The sequence below is a fragment of the Oxyura jamaicensis genome, chromosome 6, assembly GCF_011077185.1.
Source record: "Oxyura jamaicensis isolate SHBP4307 breed ruddy duck chromosome 6, BPBGC_Ojam_1.0, whole genome shotgun sequence".
Taxonomy (NCBI): domain Eukaryota; kingdom Metazoa; phylum Chordata; class Aves; order Anseriformes; family Anatidae; genus Oxyura; species Oxyura jamaicensis.
In genome coordinates this window covers 15,892,585-15,911,769 of record NC_048898.1, presented here as the reverse complement: position 1 = coordinate 15,911,769, position 19,185 = coordinate 15,892,585, and the positions used below count along the sequence as shown (strand labels likewise).

The window sequence follows — 19,185 nt, the reverse complement described above, 5'->3', positions numbered from 1 at the left end:
CAGGAACCACATCAGAAAACACATTGGGAGTTTCTGTGAAGTTCAGATGAGTGTTCCTTCAGACACCAGGGAAGTGGTTTACTTACCAGATACACAGCAATTACCCAGATGCTAGGCTACAATTTCCTAGTAAATGCCATCAAAATGATCTCCAAGTAAAGATAAGAACAAAATTCCCCTAGATCAAAAGCTGGGCTCTGTTACAGCATGAGGGCATGATGAGCCATGTCAAACACTGCAGATTTCTCAGCAGACACAGGGAAGGCCGTTTCTCCGAGAGCCTGTCTCAAGATAATGGAAACCAATGGGGAAGGGTCTCAACAGAACAGCAAGCAAACCAGGCCGGCATATGTTCTTGACCAAGACTGCAGTAATTTCAAGCACTACCACTTGTATTTGTGCAGCCTACGAGCCACTAGAAGAAACTGTAGGCAAGACACTGAAAGGACCCAAGCTTCTTGGGATTACCACTCCCTGAAGCAGAACCGTTGGCATTTCTGCACTGCAATACAGCTTAATATTTCTACAGAGAGAGAAAACCGAGTGCTCTTTTTAAATGAAGAAATATATTCTTGTGCTGACTTTCCAAACCAGCAGATAACAGGAAAAAGCAAACCCACTCCATGTTCCTGTTAACAGCTGAGACCAACAAGGGGTGTGGAGAGACCATGTGCTGCAGAAACACCCAAAAGTGAGACTCTGCAAGCTGCTGAGGTCAAGCACAGCTTTACACTGCATGAAGGTGGTTTATTCTTTGCAGCAAGCAGCAGTGCTTGCCAGCATTTTATAAAATTATAGAGGACTGTGTCTTAATACAGTCTAACAAAATACTGTGAACACTCATCTAATCTGAACCATTTGATTTTAAGCCCAACAGTCAGCCAAATCTTTTTGAAGAGCATTTCTCTCTCAGTTTAAAAAAAAAAAAAAATGGCAGAAAGCCATGGGCTTTGAACTGCAGACGACAACTCAGTAATGGTGGAGGGCTGGAAACCTCCCCCTGCTGTAGCTCAACAGGAGCCATCCTCTGCTTGTCTGCAGCTGTCTGGGGATGCTTCTGTAGGGTTACAGAGGCTTGGTGGTCATTTCTGCAGTCCTTCCTGGAAGCAGTAGATCAGCTGAGAAACACCTGTCTTCTGTTCAAACCTCGGAACTAGACTGGGAACTGGAGAAACACCTGGACTTCTGTTCAAAATAGAGAAAAAGTATGTATCTATCCCATATAGCTACAGAGAGAGAAAAATAGGGTAGCCAGGTCCAGACTTTCATAAAGCAGTTAATGGGACCTCAAGTATCAGTGGCTCTCAAACAACTGGTTAAACTATTAAAAACCTTCCTGTAAAGACCTGACAACCATTAAAAGGCATATTGCAATAAACAAGGTATTCAGAGCTGTGAGTTTATTTATAAAGATCAGCATTACAGCCTTTTCTGATCAAATATAACTTCACCTTCAAGATGATCTAGAACTTTCAGGACCACCTTTCCTGTTAGAGACTGCAGTTTTTAGGAACACAATGTGGGATAATCGAACAATAAAGGGCTTCTGTTGGAAGACAAAGACAAACAACAAGAGATCTGAGGTCATAACCAGAGACGCAAAGGCCACATTATTTACTTTGTGTGGGCTTATTGCCAAAATACACTTCACTCCCTAGATAAAACCTTTACTCATATCAAAAACACTATATTAATAACCAGTGATCTCATGCATCACAGGACTTCCAGCACATGCATTTACTGCAGAGTCGATGGGAATGAAGGCAGGCAGATCCTAGCTTGGTGTCCTCCTCCCCAGACCCTTGGGAAGCATCTTGCCCCCCCTTTCTCTTATGCAACCCAAAGGAGCTGTTATCTCAACAGCTATTCTCTGACGCTTGAAGTGGGAAGGAACAGACATAGGTAAGAAAGTCATCTAGCCAGAAGTAAACCCAAAGAATTTCAAAATAGGACTCCAGAATCATTTGCATTCCCTTCAGATCCTCACTCCACAGTTGCCCAGCTCTTTAAGACTGCTGCACAGGGTAATAAAAGCAGGCATCTCAATACAACTGCATGGAAGAGGATTTCTTAAGTACTTACCCTAAGATTCATATCACCTTCTAAATGAAATGGAAGTTTACTCTCCGAGGATTGTATTTAAAAAAAAAAGCCCTATATTATCCACGTTAGACTTGGTGCTGGGCATTTCATAACGGGAAGGGGAGAATGAAACCAGCTTCTCATCCCACTCCATATGGAATCTGTGGAGTTAGGATAAGCAGGGAAAATGTAGCAGCTTCAAATGTTATGCAAGTGCTCAAAATCAGTAAAACATCACCATTCAATCCTGTATAACATAGAAAATGATGACAAATAGGAACAGGACAGCTGTCAACCATATGGTGAAATGGAAAGTTCTGGTTTTATTCGAGCGGATGCCCAGACAGCCTCCTGCTGCTGGTTATTTCCCTCTCAAAACTTCACCTAGGATTTCCAAGGGGGAGCTTTAAGACTATTTCAGTATTTAATTCAAACCCCAGGTACAAATATTTTCTTTGCAAAATTCTGCATTTTACAGCCATATGCCTGAGCAGCAAGATTTCAAGGCTTTTTCTTGTGGCACCTTTATTCACAAGCAAATAATCTCATCCTTCTTCCAATAATACTACTGACCCAGGAAAACAATTATTTTCTGCTTTGACTTGCAAATCCTAGTTTGAGAATGACTAGAGTGCCAACAATAGCATTCAGTAACCCAAGGCTTCATGACTGAAAACTTGAAATGTTTAAGCCCTGATGCCACTGTTTTCCTGACCTCGCAGACATTTTCTGTTAAGCAGCACCACAAAAATTCGCAGAAAAAAAAAAAATAACCAGCCTCTTCTAGAATAGCTACTATGCTATAACACTGAATTCTCCTGTCAATCTTCATACCCCTTTCCTTCCTTAAAGGAAAAGTCAGTAGCTATCAATCCCAAGTCATGTGCTGTTCAGAATACAGCACCACAAATCCCTCTACTGCACTAACCTGTTCCATTATACCTCTATTCCAGTAATGTTTGAAACAGGTGAATGCCTTAATACAGGCACATCCACACAGAATAACCAACACAGGTAAGCAAGGTATGCATTTCCCAGGGAAACAGGCAAACAGAAAAACTCAGCACCACCAGTAGCTGAATTTCAAAGGAAAAAACATGTAATAAGCAAAGGCACAAACATGCAGAGAGCAGCAACAGACTTGGACCAGACAGATGGACAGCCTTTGGGTGGAAATTACTCTTTGCAGTGATTAATTAAGAACCTCAAAGTTAAACACCACAAGGCACTGACTTCCCCAGGTAGCGTTCAAGGGCGAAAAGACACCCAGGGAAGAAAACAGCTTCCTCTGCACAGAGGCACAATGGACTTTTTGACACCACTACTTACAAAAGACATCTCCAGAGGATGGGCAGACACAATGCCCACCTCTGTCATGATCAACAGCTGGGGGCCAGACAGCACACTTTGCAGTCAACACATTTAGGAAATTACTCCCTATTTTTTCTTTAGCTCAGGATAGTTTGGGGTATTCAAGTAATACTTATTCTCAACCTATTAGATGGAACACAAAACACAGAGAACCATCCCACCATCGCCACTTATCGAATGGCTTCTAACACTCACTTTCTTGCTGGACTAGTAACGTACCAAGGTGCCAAACTGAAGCAGTTCAGAAGAACTCATGAAGACAAAGCATAGGCAGATTGAAGAAGAACAGCAGTTTAAGGTGTTTGTGTCTTGTTCCAGTATTAAACATTTAATTTTTTTTTCCTGCCTTGCTAAAACTGACAAGCAGGAGCGCTCCCGCACTGCAGAGCATTACATGGATTAGTAGTTCTACATAAAGACATAAAACAATGCACCCAGCATCCACAATATGCTGCTTTTTCCTCTTTTTTTAAAGCAGTCATCTGTGCTGTACAACTATAAATAACACTTGAGCAGAATCACGAGTGTGCATGCACATGCATAAGCACTTAATCTTAACTTGGTTTTAAGATCATTATTTGTTAGTTGAGAGAAATAAGCATAACAAGATAGAGTAACTCATTTTTGCTTGATCTCGCCTTGTATATGGAAGAATTTTTCTGCAAAAAACACTAAAACCTTCAGAACCTGGATAGGAACAACACCTGAACGGATCACAAGAAAAAGCTTTTACTGAATCAAAACATCCTGTCTCCCAACGGCAGCAATTAACATATGGGAAAAGGAAAGCAAACAAACAGGTTGGGGGAAACATATGACAATGTCCTGTACCTTACCAGCAGTCTGGAACAGGCAAAGAGAGGGAGTAGAAATCAAAGACTGATTCACTGTTTTCTATCAAAGTAGGAGACCTGATTCACTGTTTTCTATAAACTAGCAGAATAACACATCTGATTGATGGATTTACAGAGGAAAAGACACTTTTTGCAAGCGGGTGACTTTTTCCTTTTGTAAATAGGAAGCAAATAGGCATAACCAGGCCTCCAAACTTCATGTTCAGAATTCACACAGAGGGCTCTGGTCCCCCCCCGGCAAACAGAGCATTTGCAATACATTGCCACAGCCTCTCTCCAAGGCCTTTGCACCCCAGGATCAGGCCCAGCTGCCCAGCTCACTGCCCCCAAGCAGACAGTCATGGACGTATGGTGCCTCTCTTCAGCTGCAGCGCTGCCAGTTACCGTCTCAAAGCAAGCGCCCACTTTGCACAGATCTGTGTTTTAAAGAAGAGGATAAATGACAAATGAATGCACAACAGCCCTGAACTTGCAGCTAAATATCAAATGCAGACAACGTCATGCAATGATACCTGCAAACCCAGGAAAGGAGCCCCTGTATAACAGGATGCACAACTATGTCCAATAGTGGGAATTTTTCTCTCATTGAGAAGCCCTACAAAGATAAAATTTATTTTGTCTAAATTCTGTTATTCTATTAATTTAAATAATAGATTGTTAATAAAATGGTCAATAAAAACAGATCTAAGCATTCTTGGTATAAATCTTCTCATCTATAAAGACAATCATAACACATTTAAAACATGACCATTCTACTAATGAAAGAAAATCTGGACCATAACAACTAATTTCTTCTTGTAAATAAACATTTTTATGCTGGTATAAGACGTTCTGACAGGGGTAATAAAATAAATATTTGGAAGACAGAGACCCCAGCATTTATTTCTCAAGCAGTTTTTTTTTTAAAAAAAAAAAAAAGGCAAAACAACACCAACCACACAAAACTTCAGATCCATTTTAACCTACTTCATCATGTGAAATTTGCAGTAGATAGCTAAAAAACAGGCAAATTATTTTCTTTGACTTTCATATAAAGTATAGTAGTCAGAAATACATTTCAGGAACTGAAATATTGCATGATATGAATAGAACACATTGATGGAGCTTTTATGTGTGCAAAGCACATTTTATCTTATAAACAAGATTTTTGACATACAACTCCTCTATTTTGTGTTAAAACTGGAAGCAAGGTAAAGCTGTAAGATTTCAAAACAAACTTTTACCGAACTCCAGCCTCCTGAATTCAGGTTTCTAATATAATTTTAAGATCATCTGTATTATCCTTACCAGATGCTACTATTATGCAACTACTTCCATGCTGATTTTAAAAACTTCGACAACTCTTTCCTTGTAGATTCTAACATCTTAAAACCTTGGGATCTACTGGGAAAAAAAGCAGTTGTTCATTCTCTAAAACACAAAAACCATGAAAGAATTACCTTGCATCAAATACAGACTCATGAAGATGTTACTGTTTTCATTTGGTAAGATTATTTCATCTTTACCAGAGAAATACTGTGACACTACCAAATGCAAAAGGGATTATTCTGTGTCCTGCTGTGGCCTGGAGAGATCCACAAAGCATGAAAGAGACTCTTGTAAAATACAAGCAGGCTCTGTCCTAATGGATCACAGAAGCAGAAGCTGTGCAAATGCACTATAACACAAGCTGAACAGACTAGTTGGGTGTTGGGGTAAGAAAAAGAAGAATGATGTCAACAGCTTTGATTTATTTTTGCTCTGCCTGGCAACGAAATGACACTGCTGAGTGGCACCAGAAGCTCTCTACAAAAAAAAAAAAAAAAAAAAAAAAAAAAAAAAAAACACACAGAAAGGGCTCAAGAGGAGGTAGATACCACAAAAGGAATCTCTGCGCATTATTTGCGGATTGCTCACTGGTAGAAGAAAGGGAAGAGGCAGTTTAAAAGTTTCTGCATTTGCATTTAAAAGACAACTGTTAAATATGAAATTAAAACCGAATTCTGTGGATGCCATGAGAAGTTATACTTCTAACCAGTCAGTAAGTGTGGAAAGACACCCTTAAATAACTTGGTTATTAGTATTTTAAAACAGAATGAGAAAGAACAAGCTTGAGGATACATTACGTGCCCCCCTACAAAAAAGCGAGGCCTGGCCTGACAGGCCTGCAAAGTGCCCAGGCAACAAGTTTTTAAGCCACTGAATTCAACACTGAAGGAGTAGCTAGAGGAAACTGCAGCCTTGCTGAACTTCAGGCAAGATTTCAGCCTGGACTATAAACAAAAGGATACTGACCTTAAGAGTTATAGTTTAACTTCTTTCAGCAGAGATTAGACCATTTCAATGTAGCTGGAGGGAACTTTTTGTGGAAAGCAAGCAGTTACTTTTGTGATAGCCTCAGACTGATCCCACACCAACTGACAAAATCACTTGGAAACTGAAAACAACACACCCCTGGCTGAAACCCCCTAACTTTCCAGTGACCACTGTCCTCGCTGTAAGCACAGAGGATTACACAGCTTCTAACTTAGCGCACCCCAAAACGGGTGAAATGCAGGAAGCACAGAGCTTTAAACTCTATATTATTCTATGTGCTGGGTTTATCTTTTTTTCTCCCCTGTAGAGTGAAGTACCCAGCCTAAACTGGCATCTCATTCCTTCAGAGCACCCCAGGGAACGAGGCGCTTTGGGGAAAGGGCTCAGGCAAGACATGACAGCAGCTCTAAGGGCTCTTCCACTCCACCACACACAGCAAGGGACAGGGATGTGGCTGGTCTCAGGATGACACGGTTTATGTAAGTGTTCACTTTTTTGCTTCTAACTGTGCCTGTGATCCTTAAAGAGTATGGCTTTGCCATGCAGCACCTTTCGGGGCAGGGACAGAGCCCTGTCCTGCCCTGTCCCCCTGGGAGAGGTACCAGGGATGCTCAGAGGAGAGGGGGCTCCAGGGGCTGCAGGTACCGCAGGGCAGAGAGACGCCTGAGCTGGCCTCAGACATAGCACAGCATTTCTTACAGACATACAGGGCCACTCCGTGACTGACAGACTGGGAAACAGCCACAGAGGGCAACAAGAAAGTTGAATACAAGAAGCACAGCTCTGTTTTACTCCCCCTAGTTCCCTAGAGTTTTCTCTTTTAAAAAATCTAAATTTCTAGCTCTTAGTTAAATAAAATTTGGCCTTGTCAATCTTAAAATCCTTCTGGGGACTTTCCACAGAAGGCTTAGGCCCCTTAAACCTGTGGAGGACTCCACATGCTGCTACAGCAACCCACGGTGGTCTCCGGGGCAAGCTGGGGCCCACAGCAGCCCCGCAGCCGGCACAGGGTGCAGCCTTCTCCTTCCAGTCACAACTGCACAAACAGCTCCGCCTCACGTTGCCCACACTTACTCTTGCCAAATCCTGTTAAGACAAGACCCGTCAACACGCTCCAGGCCCAGGTCTCCAAGCATTGTAACCCACACAATGCAACTTGGTTTCCCCACGATTCCCCAGACAATACACTGGCAACAGGAAAAGCTGCTGAGGGGACGCAGCTCTTGTACTTGCCAGAACAGGGTGTGAGGAAGATTAGCAACTTGATACAAAAACAAATGCAGATCCAGAGCACCAGCGAGACAGCGAAAAGGCGAAAACAAATACTGTTCTGTTACAAGCCCGCTCCCTCAGAATCACCAGCCTTCACAGAACAATCACCTGACATCTGGAAAAGCAACATCACTAAAAGCTATTCTTATCAAGGAGTTAACACACCATGATGGTATTTTCAGTCACCACATTACACCACAATAAATGCTGTGTTGAGAAATGACAACTGCTAAATTCTCCTTCAATACTAGAAGAAAGCATTCACACGCACTGTTACTTAACATTATTCTTATTATGCATTGCTTAACCAGCATTACAACATATCCAGCTTCCTTATGCACACCTGTAAGGGAGACAGGAAAAAATACGAATATTCTATCCAGATTAAGAGCTTGTGCATCCTTCCTCTGTGATTAATAAATCATACACACATATGCACACACACGCACAACCAACTGGCTGACCTGGAAAAATCTTACACTTCTGGCCAAGCAGGCCTAAAGTCACTCCATTTGAAGCTAAACTACTCTGAGCTTGATCCAAAATGTGCGATGTTGAGTACATTCTGTCTGCTAACCTAGAAAGAAATCCTTCCGCCCTTTTAGCGCTCATTTCTTCCCACTCCCCTTAAGTTCCCCAAATCCAATATGCTATGGTGACCCAGGTACTCACTGATTAGGACAGGAATTGAAACATATGTCTTCTTATGGAACCAAGTTCATTATAAATTTCAAGAAAACTTGTGGAAATACACATGTATTAATTCATCAATTAAAAGGCTGTTATTGTGATTCAAAACATCAGAACCTGAAAAGATGCAACTGGAAAATGGGTGAAATGCCATGGTTGTGACACATTGTTCCTTGGGAGAAGTAATCTCATCCCAGAGCTTGCATGTGTGACAACTCCCAGGAGTTAAAAGCAACTGATTAACATCACTTGGCTCTTGGTGGAGTTGAAAACTCTGCCATACTGAAAAACTTTCCCACGTATGCATTTGTTCCAGCTCTCTTCATTTTGCTTCCCGATTACTAAGAAAACATACTCTTTTTTCTTACATAAAAGCAGTTTGCTTCTGTTTATATCTGTTCAGAAGTGCAGTAAGAGTAGTTTTCTCCATCACATAGCTCTGACTATACTCCAGTATTGCCCCTTCCTACAGTACACCACTCCCTGCATTCACTTCTATGGGCCTTCGGATCTAACAATCTTGACTTCTCAATTTTAGTGCATGATTAAATCCTGCCCCCGTATTTGATGATGCCAGCCTTCACTAGCCATTTGTTAGACTTTAAAAGCAAGTGCTTCTGTTTTCTCTCCCCCGGAGAAGATGGAAACATACCAAAAACATCTACAAAGCTATTCTGTTATCCTCCAAATCATTCCTTTCCTGCCAAGCATAGAAAAGCTCAGCAGTTAGGCAGCAGGTGTGCCAAAGCCATTGTTCATCCTGACAGCCACCACAGTCTGTTTCCTTTACTTCTCTACCTGTTTATCATGTTTCTCTGGCCTTAGAGTGGGAACTCTCTAAGCTGGAATCAGCCTGTTCTGTTTTGTAAGGCACCTAAAACAGAGACTTGAGCCTGTACGTGTAACTACATTACAAATGAACAAACACCACACAAAACGCTATGTCCAGAATGCTTTTCCATTAAAGTAATAGATTCTTGAACTGAGAATTTGTTGGTTTTGGTGTTTTGTTTCAAGGAAAAAGCATAATTAGCGATGATGACGTTCCTAAGGCTTCTTTAACTGCCACGAAGTACAACATGCTAAATACCCACTGAACTTTCTAATAATGCAGATGAATGCAAGCAGCTCCCTGATGTGCTTCAGTCTGCAAACCGTCAGATGGGCTGGCCTCTGTCCTTTCAGGCTAATTCCACATTCAGCAGCTCATCACGCAATGGAAATCTGACCTTGTATCAAATGCAAGTTCATGCTTGTCTTCCTGTATGATTAGCCAGAGGTTGTGATACAGCGTTCTTGTTATCTGTGGGCGGACAGGTGATTTCTGGGGGTGACATTTTTTGTGGACATCTGAACCAGAAATCTCACTGCCACCAAAGCGGGGAGGGCACTTGCCTCTCCACCCCAGTGCTCATGGGCAGGCAAGCCAAATCCCTGCCCTCTGGATTGCAAGAGCAAATTCAGCTCACAACGTTAGCACTTGGAGGGGGATGGGAAGAGAGGAGAAGGGCTTGCTTTATTTCCTGCAAGTTTAATGAGCTGAATTAACTCACCAAGAAGTTGGAGCTGGGGACAAGGGAATCGGGCAGTGGACAGGAGCACAGGCTTCCACGCTCGGCTCTGCATCAGCTCAGCCCACCCAACTGAGAGCCACCTCGGCAGCTACAACCCATGTCAGGCATACTAAAACATGTGGGGATTATAAAAAAAAGGTATTCCTTCAAAATAAGTCTGGAATTTGTTTATTATAAAGAACGATGAGCAGTGGAAGTGATATGTAGCTTTTTTTCCCTGTACCCCCCACCTCTGGTGACAGATTTTAGAACTGGATTTATCATTTGGTGTAATTAAAGCCTGTTTACTTTCACCAAATGTATGAAAATGGTTTATGTATTTTCCAAATCTACAGATTTAAACAAAGATATATTTCATGCTGAAAGTTGCAGCAATGAGAAGTATGGAACAGTCATGGTAGAGTTCCAAAATTCACATAATAATTACTATTTATTTTGGAAACGAGGCACTTTTACAAAAGGCAGGGAATCAGGAAAGCTGCCAAAGCAAGTCCTTACTTTCACAAATCAACAGATTAAAAATAATTTTAAAAGCCCTACCTATATTTAATACCTCATTTTATTACCAATTTCCTTTCAAACAGAATTCAAGCTAACAAGTAGTGGGAAACAAAACTGCATCTATATTATGAAAAAAGCAGTCTTAAGAGCTTCTGACTAGGTATAATTACACTAAAAAATAACATAGGAAACAAATGGCTAATATCCCTTCCAGTTGTCACAAATGTTAAGGTGCAAAGAGATTTGGACTGGTTTCATCTTCGCATTTATTATGGATAGTACTAGTCAGCAGAAGCTCTGGTATGATGGACCCAAGGCAGCTTATGGCTTCCGAAGTGTGTTTCGGACAAGCACACTCAAGAACATAAATAAAATGTACACATACGAAACAGCATTTAGGAAGTAGGGCCTGAATATTCAAAAGCGAATTAATGGCAAACTGAAGCAACGCTACTTCTTTGCATCTCAGAAATAAGACAATCCACACTGAAAAGTAGCGTTTTCTACTTTTCAGTCGCATATATAGATGAGCATTCCTGTGACAATTCAGATTTAATCAGAAAAAGTAGTCACAACAGTGGCGACGCTGAATTTAAACAACAGATTTCAAAATTAGTAAGACCTACCTTTAGAAGCCAGTTTCTATTGTGTAAACTCCACATTGGTATTGCAACAAAAGTTGGAGATCAGAGCAGGCTGAAAAAACTCTCAGAGGACATGCTATTAGAGTAACTGCTCTGAGTAATACTTACATGGAAAAAATATTTAAGGGAGGAGGAAAGAGCTAGAAGAGCGTGGGAGGGGACAACCTGCAGATTCAAACAATAGGAAGCTGTTAAAACAAAACATAAAACCCAAGGGCCTCCGTCAACACAGGAAAGTCCCATTTGAAAAGCATTGCCCCCCACTGCCACCTACCAGGCAGGCAGCTCTGCCAACAGAGATAAGACCAGGGCCTGCTTACTAACAATTCATTTTGGAAACAGGGCCATGAAAGAGGGAGGAAAGTTTTACAACCCCCTCCATAAAAGAGATGTGGCTGGGAGGAGGCAGAGGAGACTGGGCTGTAATGGATTGCTGCTATTTACAGCACCCTCTGCAAAGCAGGGCTCACCTCATCCCAGTGTGACAAGTGAACTGGCAAAGTTCCTGCAAATTGTTTAGTTAAACAGAAGGATGTTTTCTCACAGGAGGGGTTGATAACCAGGAGTGACATGAAACCATTGAACAGAACAAATGAGAGGACTCAAGGATTGCATCAGTTTTGTTCCCTCGGTTTAGAGCACCACGGTTCTGATGCAAACGTAAGACCAGTCTTTTAAAGAACAATTATTGCAGGACAATTCCTGGAACAATCTCGTATGTTTCAAAACTAGTGATGTTAATCAAGAAAATTAAAAAAAAAAAAAAAAAAAAGGAAGCTTGTCCAGAAAAATAGCTTTCTATCCCAGAAACCTACCACAGGCTCAGTTACTTAAGCTCTGAATCAGCATTACATGATTATTCTCAGACTCTTACGGTGCAGCTCCTGGGACACTGATGCCATCCACATTCAGCATCCATTTCTTCTTCTAACATGGTCACACTCACAGCACAGATAAGAGGAGTTACAGTGCATATCCAAGACCAAAATAAAAGAAAACTTTGGTTATGTTACAAAAAAAAAATGCACCCCATTGTCTTTCTGTCCTAGCACAATATAATGCTAACAAACAGATTAAGATTGAAATATAATAATGCCTTGGACCATACGAGGTATTGAAGATACTATCCCCACCGGGACCATTTACCCAACAGAAACAAACAATGTAAAAAGGAAGCAGTTGGAATACAATTCAGTCATTTCGCCTTAAAAACAATCCAGTCTTGCAGGATAGAAGAGACTGAGCCAAGTTTTAACCATGTCTTTCCATAATGATGCAGTTTTGGTCAGACAAAAACAGGATTAAGAGCAAGAAAGGAATAATACATGGCAAAGCACAATGCTCTAAGCAGTGCTTTATCGTGTGATACGTCCATATACTCCCCTTACCCCCAGGTTTTAGATTTGCCCACGCAAATCTCAAATCATTTTTGAAGTGTCCTAACAGTGGCACAACTGTGAACAAAACCTAGTACAATATTCAATAATCATGCTGGGCTCAAAATATGTTCTACAGTTGCATATGTCACGTTAACTCAATAGCACTTGTTCATCAAACAGCTTGTTTCAAAGAAGCCAAACCACTTAAAAGTGCAGTTTATAATATCAACACAGACTTTTTCCAGCCAGAAATCCTCATTTTTATCACGCAGGAAGAACAACTGAGCCTCCCTGATGTCTTGCACCATTACTCGGACCTGCAGGTTTCCTTACCAAGAGTTTGCAAGTCCATCTGCTTAAGCAGCATTATGTCCAGGGCTCAATGACCTTAAGTTGGCAAGCACCCTTGCAGAGAAAACACTGGTCTCTATGTTCTTTTCCTCCTCCTTATCCCACAGGAGGAAGCATTTGCCTATTCCTCCTCAGACACGCAGGGACCACAGAGAGCCTCATGTGACTCCACTGATTTCCTCATTGAGGCGGTGTGGGCCAAAACGCATGGCAGGAGCACCTAAATCTGTAATACCAAAGGATGTGCAGAGCCAATCTTTACCAATTTGTTTCAGCCTCAGTTTCCATCATTTCACAACTCCCTTCTCAGGGAGAAAAGGAGCATTCTTCCTAAAATGCTTCAGGGGACCAGACATACTTGAGTAACAACTTTAAGTACGGATCAAACTGAGGACCTTTTCAAACACTCACTTTTACACCATTTTAAACAGAAACTTGCAGTTACCGATCTAAACAATATCCGGTTCTTTAATATTTCAGTGACTAAGAAAGCACGAGAAGTATTTCTAGAACTGGTCTTGCTTTCTGCTTGTCACACCTAAAACTCAAACTTGAAAAATCACACAGCAGCAAGGAACAGGTAAGGCTTTTCCTGCTAGAACAAATCCCTCTGCATCAGGCAGAAACCAGGACTTCACTCCCTACTGCCGAAGGCCAGTTGAGGCAGCAGGCAGGGTTCCATGCCCCACCAGAAGCCAGGGGACACTTCCCTCGCTGGAGTGCAAGAGCTCTGAGCTTACAAAAGAGCTCTGCCAAACACACCATCTAAGCATCTGACTCACTGCCACCAAACGAAGAAAGAATTCATAGCAATTACCATATTTCTGCACAGAACAGGGAAAAAAAAGTGTTCCCACTTTTCCAATGTCATTTCACCTAAATTAGGACAGTACAGCAACCCTCACGTAGCTCTTGTCAAGTACGGCAGACCCTAGGGCTATTAAGACCTGATAGCAATGCTAGCAATTATGCAGTCAACCACACAGTTGGCTCAGACTGAAGTAAGGCAGGAAAACGAGTAAAGACAAAGCAACAGAAACAAGCATGGAATCTCTCTCCTCATTCTTTGCTTTTCTGTTTGTTGTAAAGATCAATAAGCTGAGAAGCAAACATATTTGCAGACAATCCCATCTATTAAATGTGTGTCTGCCTACAGCATCCATTCACAGGTGGCAAGATAAACAGATATTGTCTAAGAAAATGACAGCATATGTTAAAAAAAAAAATCTTTAGAAATGAGGTACAGATGACAGAGCTGCATGTGCTTTCATTTTGAATACTGACAATAGTCCTCTTCCCAACATCTGCGAACTCACTGGATTTCAGCTCCCTTCTGCCACCGCAGATCACGTAGCTTCCTACCAAGCAAAGACTACGCTAGCCATTCCCTTCACCCCTGAGAAAATTTCCAGCATAGCACTCCCACTCGTAGGGCTTTAAATGTCATCACATTTAGTATAGTTTAAGTAACATTAAGTTTGTCTATATGGAGACATTTGTCAGGAACAAACGACAAGGGGCGAACTCCACACCACGCTGCAGATGTAGTTTCTGACTGGCTTCAAAGAGCTACTTCCAGAAGTTCCTGTCCACCTTCCACAGCCCTCATTCCTGGATTCACGCATTGCTGTTCTGCAGACGGCTGCCTGTGTAGGACCACATTCCAAATTGCTTCATGAGAACGCTCTGGGTTAAAAATAACTAGAAAATAAAGCTTTTGAGGGGGCTATTTTTATGATTTCTGTTATTCGGAACACAGAGCAGCCCTCCAGTAAGCAGCTTTAACTGACCCAACAGAGACCAGCAAACTGCCAGAGATACAGAGAAATAGGAGTTAGTGCAACTTCTCATACTATCTTTGCTACCAAAGTCAAGATACTGTGAAGACATGCTAATTTCTTGCATAGGTAACTCACAGCATGTTTTAATGATACAGCTATGCCAACCTCACAGCTGCTACCCAGGTGGATCCATTCCCATCACACGCCCCTTCTGCTCCCCTTATGCTCGGGCTAAGCAGTCTACAGAACAAGCTAGTATAGAGAAAAATTAGGGAAAAAAAACTGCTAAAGGAATGATAGCTTCCCCCCCTCCCCCCCTATCAGCTAGCTCATTAAGAATTCAGAAAGCAGACCTGGGAAGCAATGGCCTGAAGTCAAATTCCCTTACCCAGATAACAAAGCTGCCCCTCAATCTGTCTTCGGATAACTGCACAGCTGCCAGCGACACGGACTACAGGTGTGGTGGTTTCATGCAGTGTGGGAAACACCAGGCGGTGTCAGCCTGTTTACCTTCCCCAGCATCACGCTCCCACTGCTTCCGAGCACCGCACCAGCAGGGAGCCGTGCTGCGAGCCACCTGCAGGGCGAGCGGCCTGGCACCAGCTGAGCAGGGAGGGGAGCGCCCAGACCAGCCCAGCCCAGCCCCTTCCGATGCAGCCACGGCCAAGCTGCATCAGGCTAGCATCAAACTGCTCTCGAGGAAAGATCAGTTCGAAACAACTGCTGTAAATGAGCCCCCTGGTTAATCTTTTCTAGCCTCCTTGTTATAATCAAGGCAATGTTTCGTTAACTTCCAGGATGCATCCCCCGGAATTTTAAGAAATCTGATTGCCCCCTTCATTGAAAAATGTTGAGGTCAAAAAGGTTAACTCGGTGAAGAGGACACAAAGCAGCAACCACCGACAATTCTTTATTTATTTATTTGGCATGGGAGGAGGGCTGGTTGAGGCAGGGAAGCTGGTGTTGCCACATCAGCAGTGCATTTTTCAAGAGGAGGGAAAAAAGCCAATGAAAAATCTAACAACAGTCAAACTTCAGGGCAATGTGTTCAAAAAATATTAGGCAAACACATATGCTGTACTCAGCTGACCTTCTCCACATGGCAGGACAACTGTTTCAATACCATCTGAGGGGGAAAAAAAAAAAAAAAAAAAAAGCATGGTTTACTCTGTCAGATAGCCTTAAAGCCAAACGGAGCCACTGATAAAAACCCCATACGGCTTTCTCCCTTGCCTTTCGAGCAATTCTTTTATTAAAACCAGGTTACCTAGAGCTATTAAAGTCACTTATAAATTGCAAGATGAGCAAAAAGCTTTTCTGCTGTTCCTCATTATTCCTACAGAACCATCAAGCATACTATTGCTTTGGTAGTTCTCAACAATCAGGAAGTCTCCAAGACTACCGTGTTATAGCGAGAACGGCTAAGGTGTGGCCGTAGTTTGTATGCCCTCCGCTTTCCTTCAGCCTCCCTAGCACTCGTTCTGATCCTTGCACAAGCTGTTCCCATGTGGCAACACAAGCGTCCGAGCGGCCAGAGTCAACCAGGTCAGTGAAAGCACTGAGTGGGTGGAAATACAGGCCACAGCAGTTTTAAGTCACATCTTTTCCTCAGCGCTCCCTATGCTGCCCCACAGGTATCTGTGTAGGATGCCTCAGAGAGGTAGTATCAGCGGAGCTGTTTGAGAAACTGGGGTCTGTCATCTAAGGCAAAACCTAAACTAGCTTTAAAAATCTACTTGGGAGCACTGAAGTGGGAAGGATTCCTTAATATGTCAAGTCCAATCCTTGGCTATCAAGAGCCCTACCAGTGCAACTCTTTGTCAGACACTTCCGGTTTGATTAAAGAAGCTGGCCCATTTACAACTTTAAACATAAAACCAGTCTGTATATACTTACTATTTTCCTCTTCTCATCTTTCTTATGTTTTGAAGGCAGAGAGCTCCTCATTGAGACCAGACTTTCTTTTGACAGATGACTCAAAGGAAAAAAAGAAATACCAGGAGAAAGCAGCACAGCCTGAGCACTTCATTCTGAGCCAACAGACCCTGCTGGCAGATCCTTCGGCTCCTTAGGTCTAGGAACTCCCACCCAGTGCTCTACAGTAATTTAAACTGCAGCACTGGGAGGTATGGGAGGCTACAAAACAGCCAGCGTTCAAAGGTTAAAGAAACACATGCAGGAACCAAAATACCACTCTTTATGATACCGAGGAACCCCCACAAATACTACAAATAACTACATTCTTCTTGCTACTACACTCAAAAACAAATGCAAACCAAAAAAAAAAAGCAGCTGCATTGCACACTGAGTCCAAGTGACTGCAAAACGCAGCTTGCTACGTGTAATCCACCCTGGGATTTGTGACTTCAGTATGTGGACCAGAGCCAGAAGAGTGTTTTATAAATATCCTATCAAAAAGGGATGGTAAAAGGTCTTATTGACAACAAGCAACACACTAGCTCACAGATGCCTGTTAACCAAACAAACCATTTTTTTTGTCAAAACACAAGCAAATCCTTTCAGTGAGTATGATTCTATGCCACACCAAAGCCACAGACAAGCCTCCTGTCACCTGCACAGGTGAAGCAGACAAGAACCAGCATTTTACAGCCTAAAAGACATGGCACAAAAAATTTGTTACCTCATAGGAAAAGGAATTTCCTGTGGTTTAGATAAGACCCTGAGACAGAGAGGAACTAATTTAAAGTTTAACCAGGTCTGGAATCAGAAAATACCTTTCCTCACCTAAAGCACACACGTGGCATTGGTTCAGTGTAAATGGAGTAATAAATCCATATCTGCTTTTCCCAACATCAAGTCTTAAGTATGTTTGTGACCCAAAATTGAGGCACCCAACTTTGATACACCAGGATCTCTGCAACAGTGTGGTCCTTGACTGAGGCTTGCAGAAATGTCTTATGAAAGAAGACTGTGCAAGATTGTTTCAGCACTTCCATCAACTCAAACTGATGCTTTTCAGGCTCTTATCTGACACAAAAAAGGAGATGACAGATTGGAGGTGGAAGATTCACTTTGGGAACTTACTTACATCCATATGACACCAAAAAAGAAAGTAAGCTTTCCAGCAAACCCTCCTTGCTTGTTCCCTTTGATATTTTAGTTCCTCAGCTTTATTAGTTTACTTTTGTATCACTTAATTTAACAACAGAAAAAAAGATGATCACAAAGACATGGCTGCAAAGAAGGCAATCAGACTCATAAAATTTTATCTTAGATCGTTTTATATTTCCTGCCCTAATTATTTTCCTTTGTGTCTTATTTTTAGTGTTTGTCCTATAATTGAACCTTGGCAGACTGACACACAGTCAGGATGTATGGCACAGAACTCCCCAAAGCATTCAAATTTATAATGCAATATTTGAAGGGCTGAAAACAAAAGTCAATGACACATACAACTCCAGGAATCACTCCAATCACTGAATAAATATTTTAAAACAAACTGTAATTTGCAACTCGTAAAAGTAATTCCTCTATAAAAAAACTGGCTATTACAAAGAGGGGGAGTAACAGCATTTAAGTCATCTTTCTTTCCATCCTGAAATGCTTTCTATGTGTTTCATTAGAACAGCCACTATCTCTTAAATTCGTATGCACCTACAAAAGCTTCTGCAGATGCTTAAAATCCCGTGATTTTTCCAATTGCATATACAACCACACATATGAGTTTTACTGTTTGTTTCACAGCTAGTGAAATGAAATTGGCTTAAGATGCTGAAGTATCAACAAGCTTTCAAGTAACATTTTTAAGGAGGGTGGGAAATGGCTAAGGACTTGCAGAAAAAACAACGAGCCACTTGCCAAATTTCTATGGAAAGTCACATCCATCACAGTAATAGGTGCTGTAGTGAAAAAAAATATATACTTAGCAGTTAAGGAGATTTTCAGTTAGAAAAGTAATTGACCAGATTTATCTCTGTAGGCTAATCCTCACATGGCCGACATGATTTATTTGTTCACCTTTGCCTGGCAACCTAAACTGCATCACCTCTTCAGACTGCAAATCTGCTTCTGACAGAACACTGGTATTCTCTACACAGGTAGCATGAAAAAGTATTAATTAAACACTAAAGCAATGTGACACTCAGAGGTTCCTCTTCCCCAGATGAGAGGAGCACACAAATCACAAGTATGCATTAATATATCTAAATAAGAAGACTCCATTGGTCTTAAACCATGACAGATCAACACGCTTAGCCCCTTAGAAAGCCCACTGTTGATACAAGTCAACTGGGACAATGTGGATCTCAGGACGAGGCCAATCTATCCATGCAGGATGCCCACTGCAAGAAGCAATACAGAATACCAAGCAGAGTATGAACATCAGCAGCTAAATATAGACACTAAAAACATCTTCTGTTGCATACCGATTA

General features: G+C 41.8%; 1 protein-coding gene across 13 annotated transcripts in view; it reads right to left on the bottom strand.

Annotated features, from left to right (window-relative positions):
• USP54 (ubiquitin specific peptidase 54) overlaps positions 1 to 19,185 on the bottom strand; it is a 77,816-nt gene that overhangs the window by 57,265 nt on the left and 1,366 nt on the right. For 9 of the 13 annotated variants that reach the window (XM_035329435.1, XM_035329444.1, XM_035329441.1 and 6 more), the window contains exon 1: positions 11,266 to 11,400. The exons of 2 other annotated variants lie outside the window; for them this stretch is intronic. The gene's annotated coding sequence lies outside the window, so the exon portion shown is untranslated. Of the gene's footprint in view, positions 1 to 11,265; positions 11,401 to 14,959; positions 14,978 to 15,182; positions 15,295 to 19,185 lie in introns of those variants that run through there. 2 more of the 13 variants (XM_035329440.1, XM_035329439.1) reach the window with 2 other exon arrangements.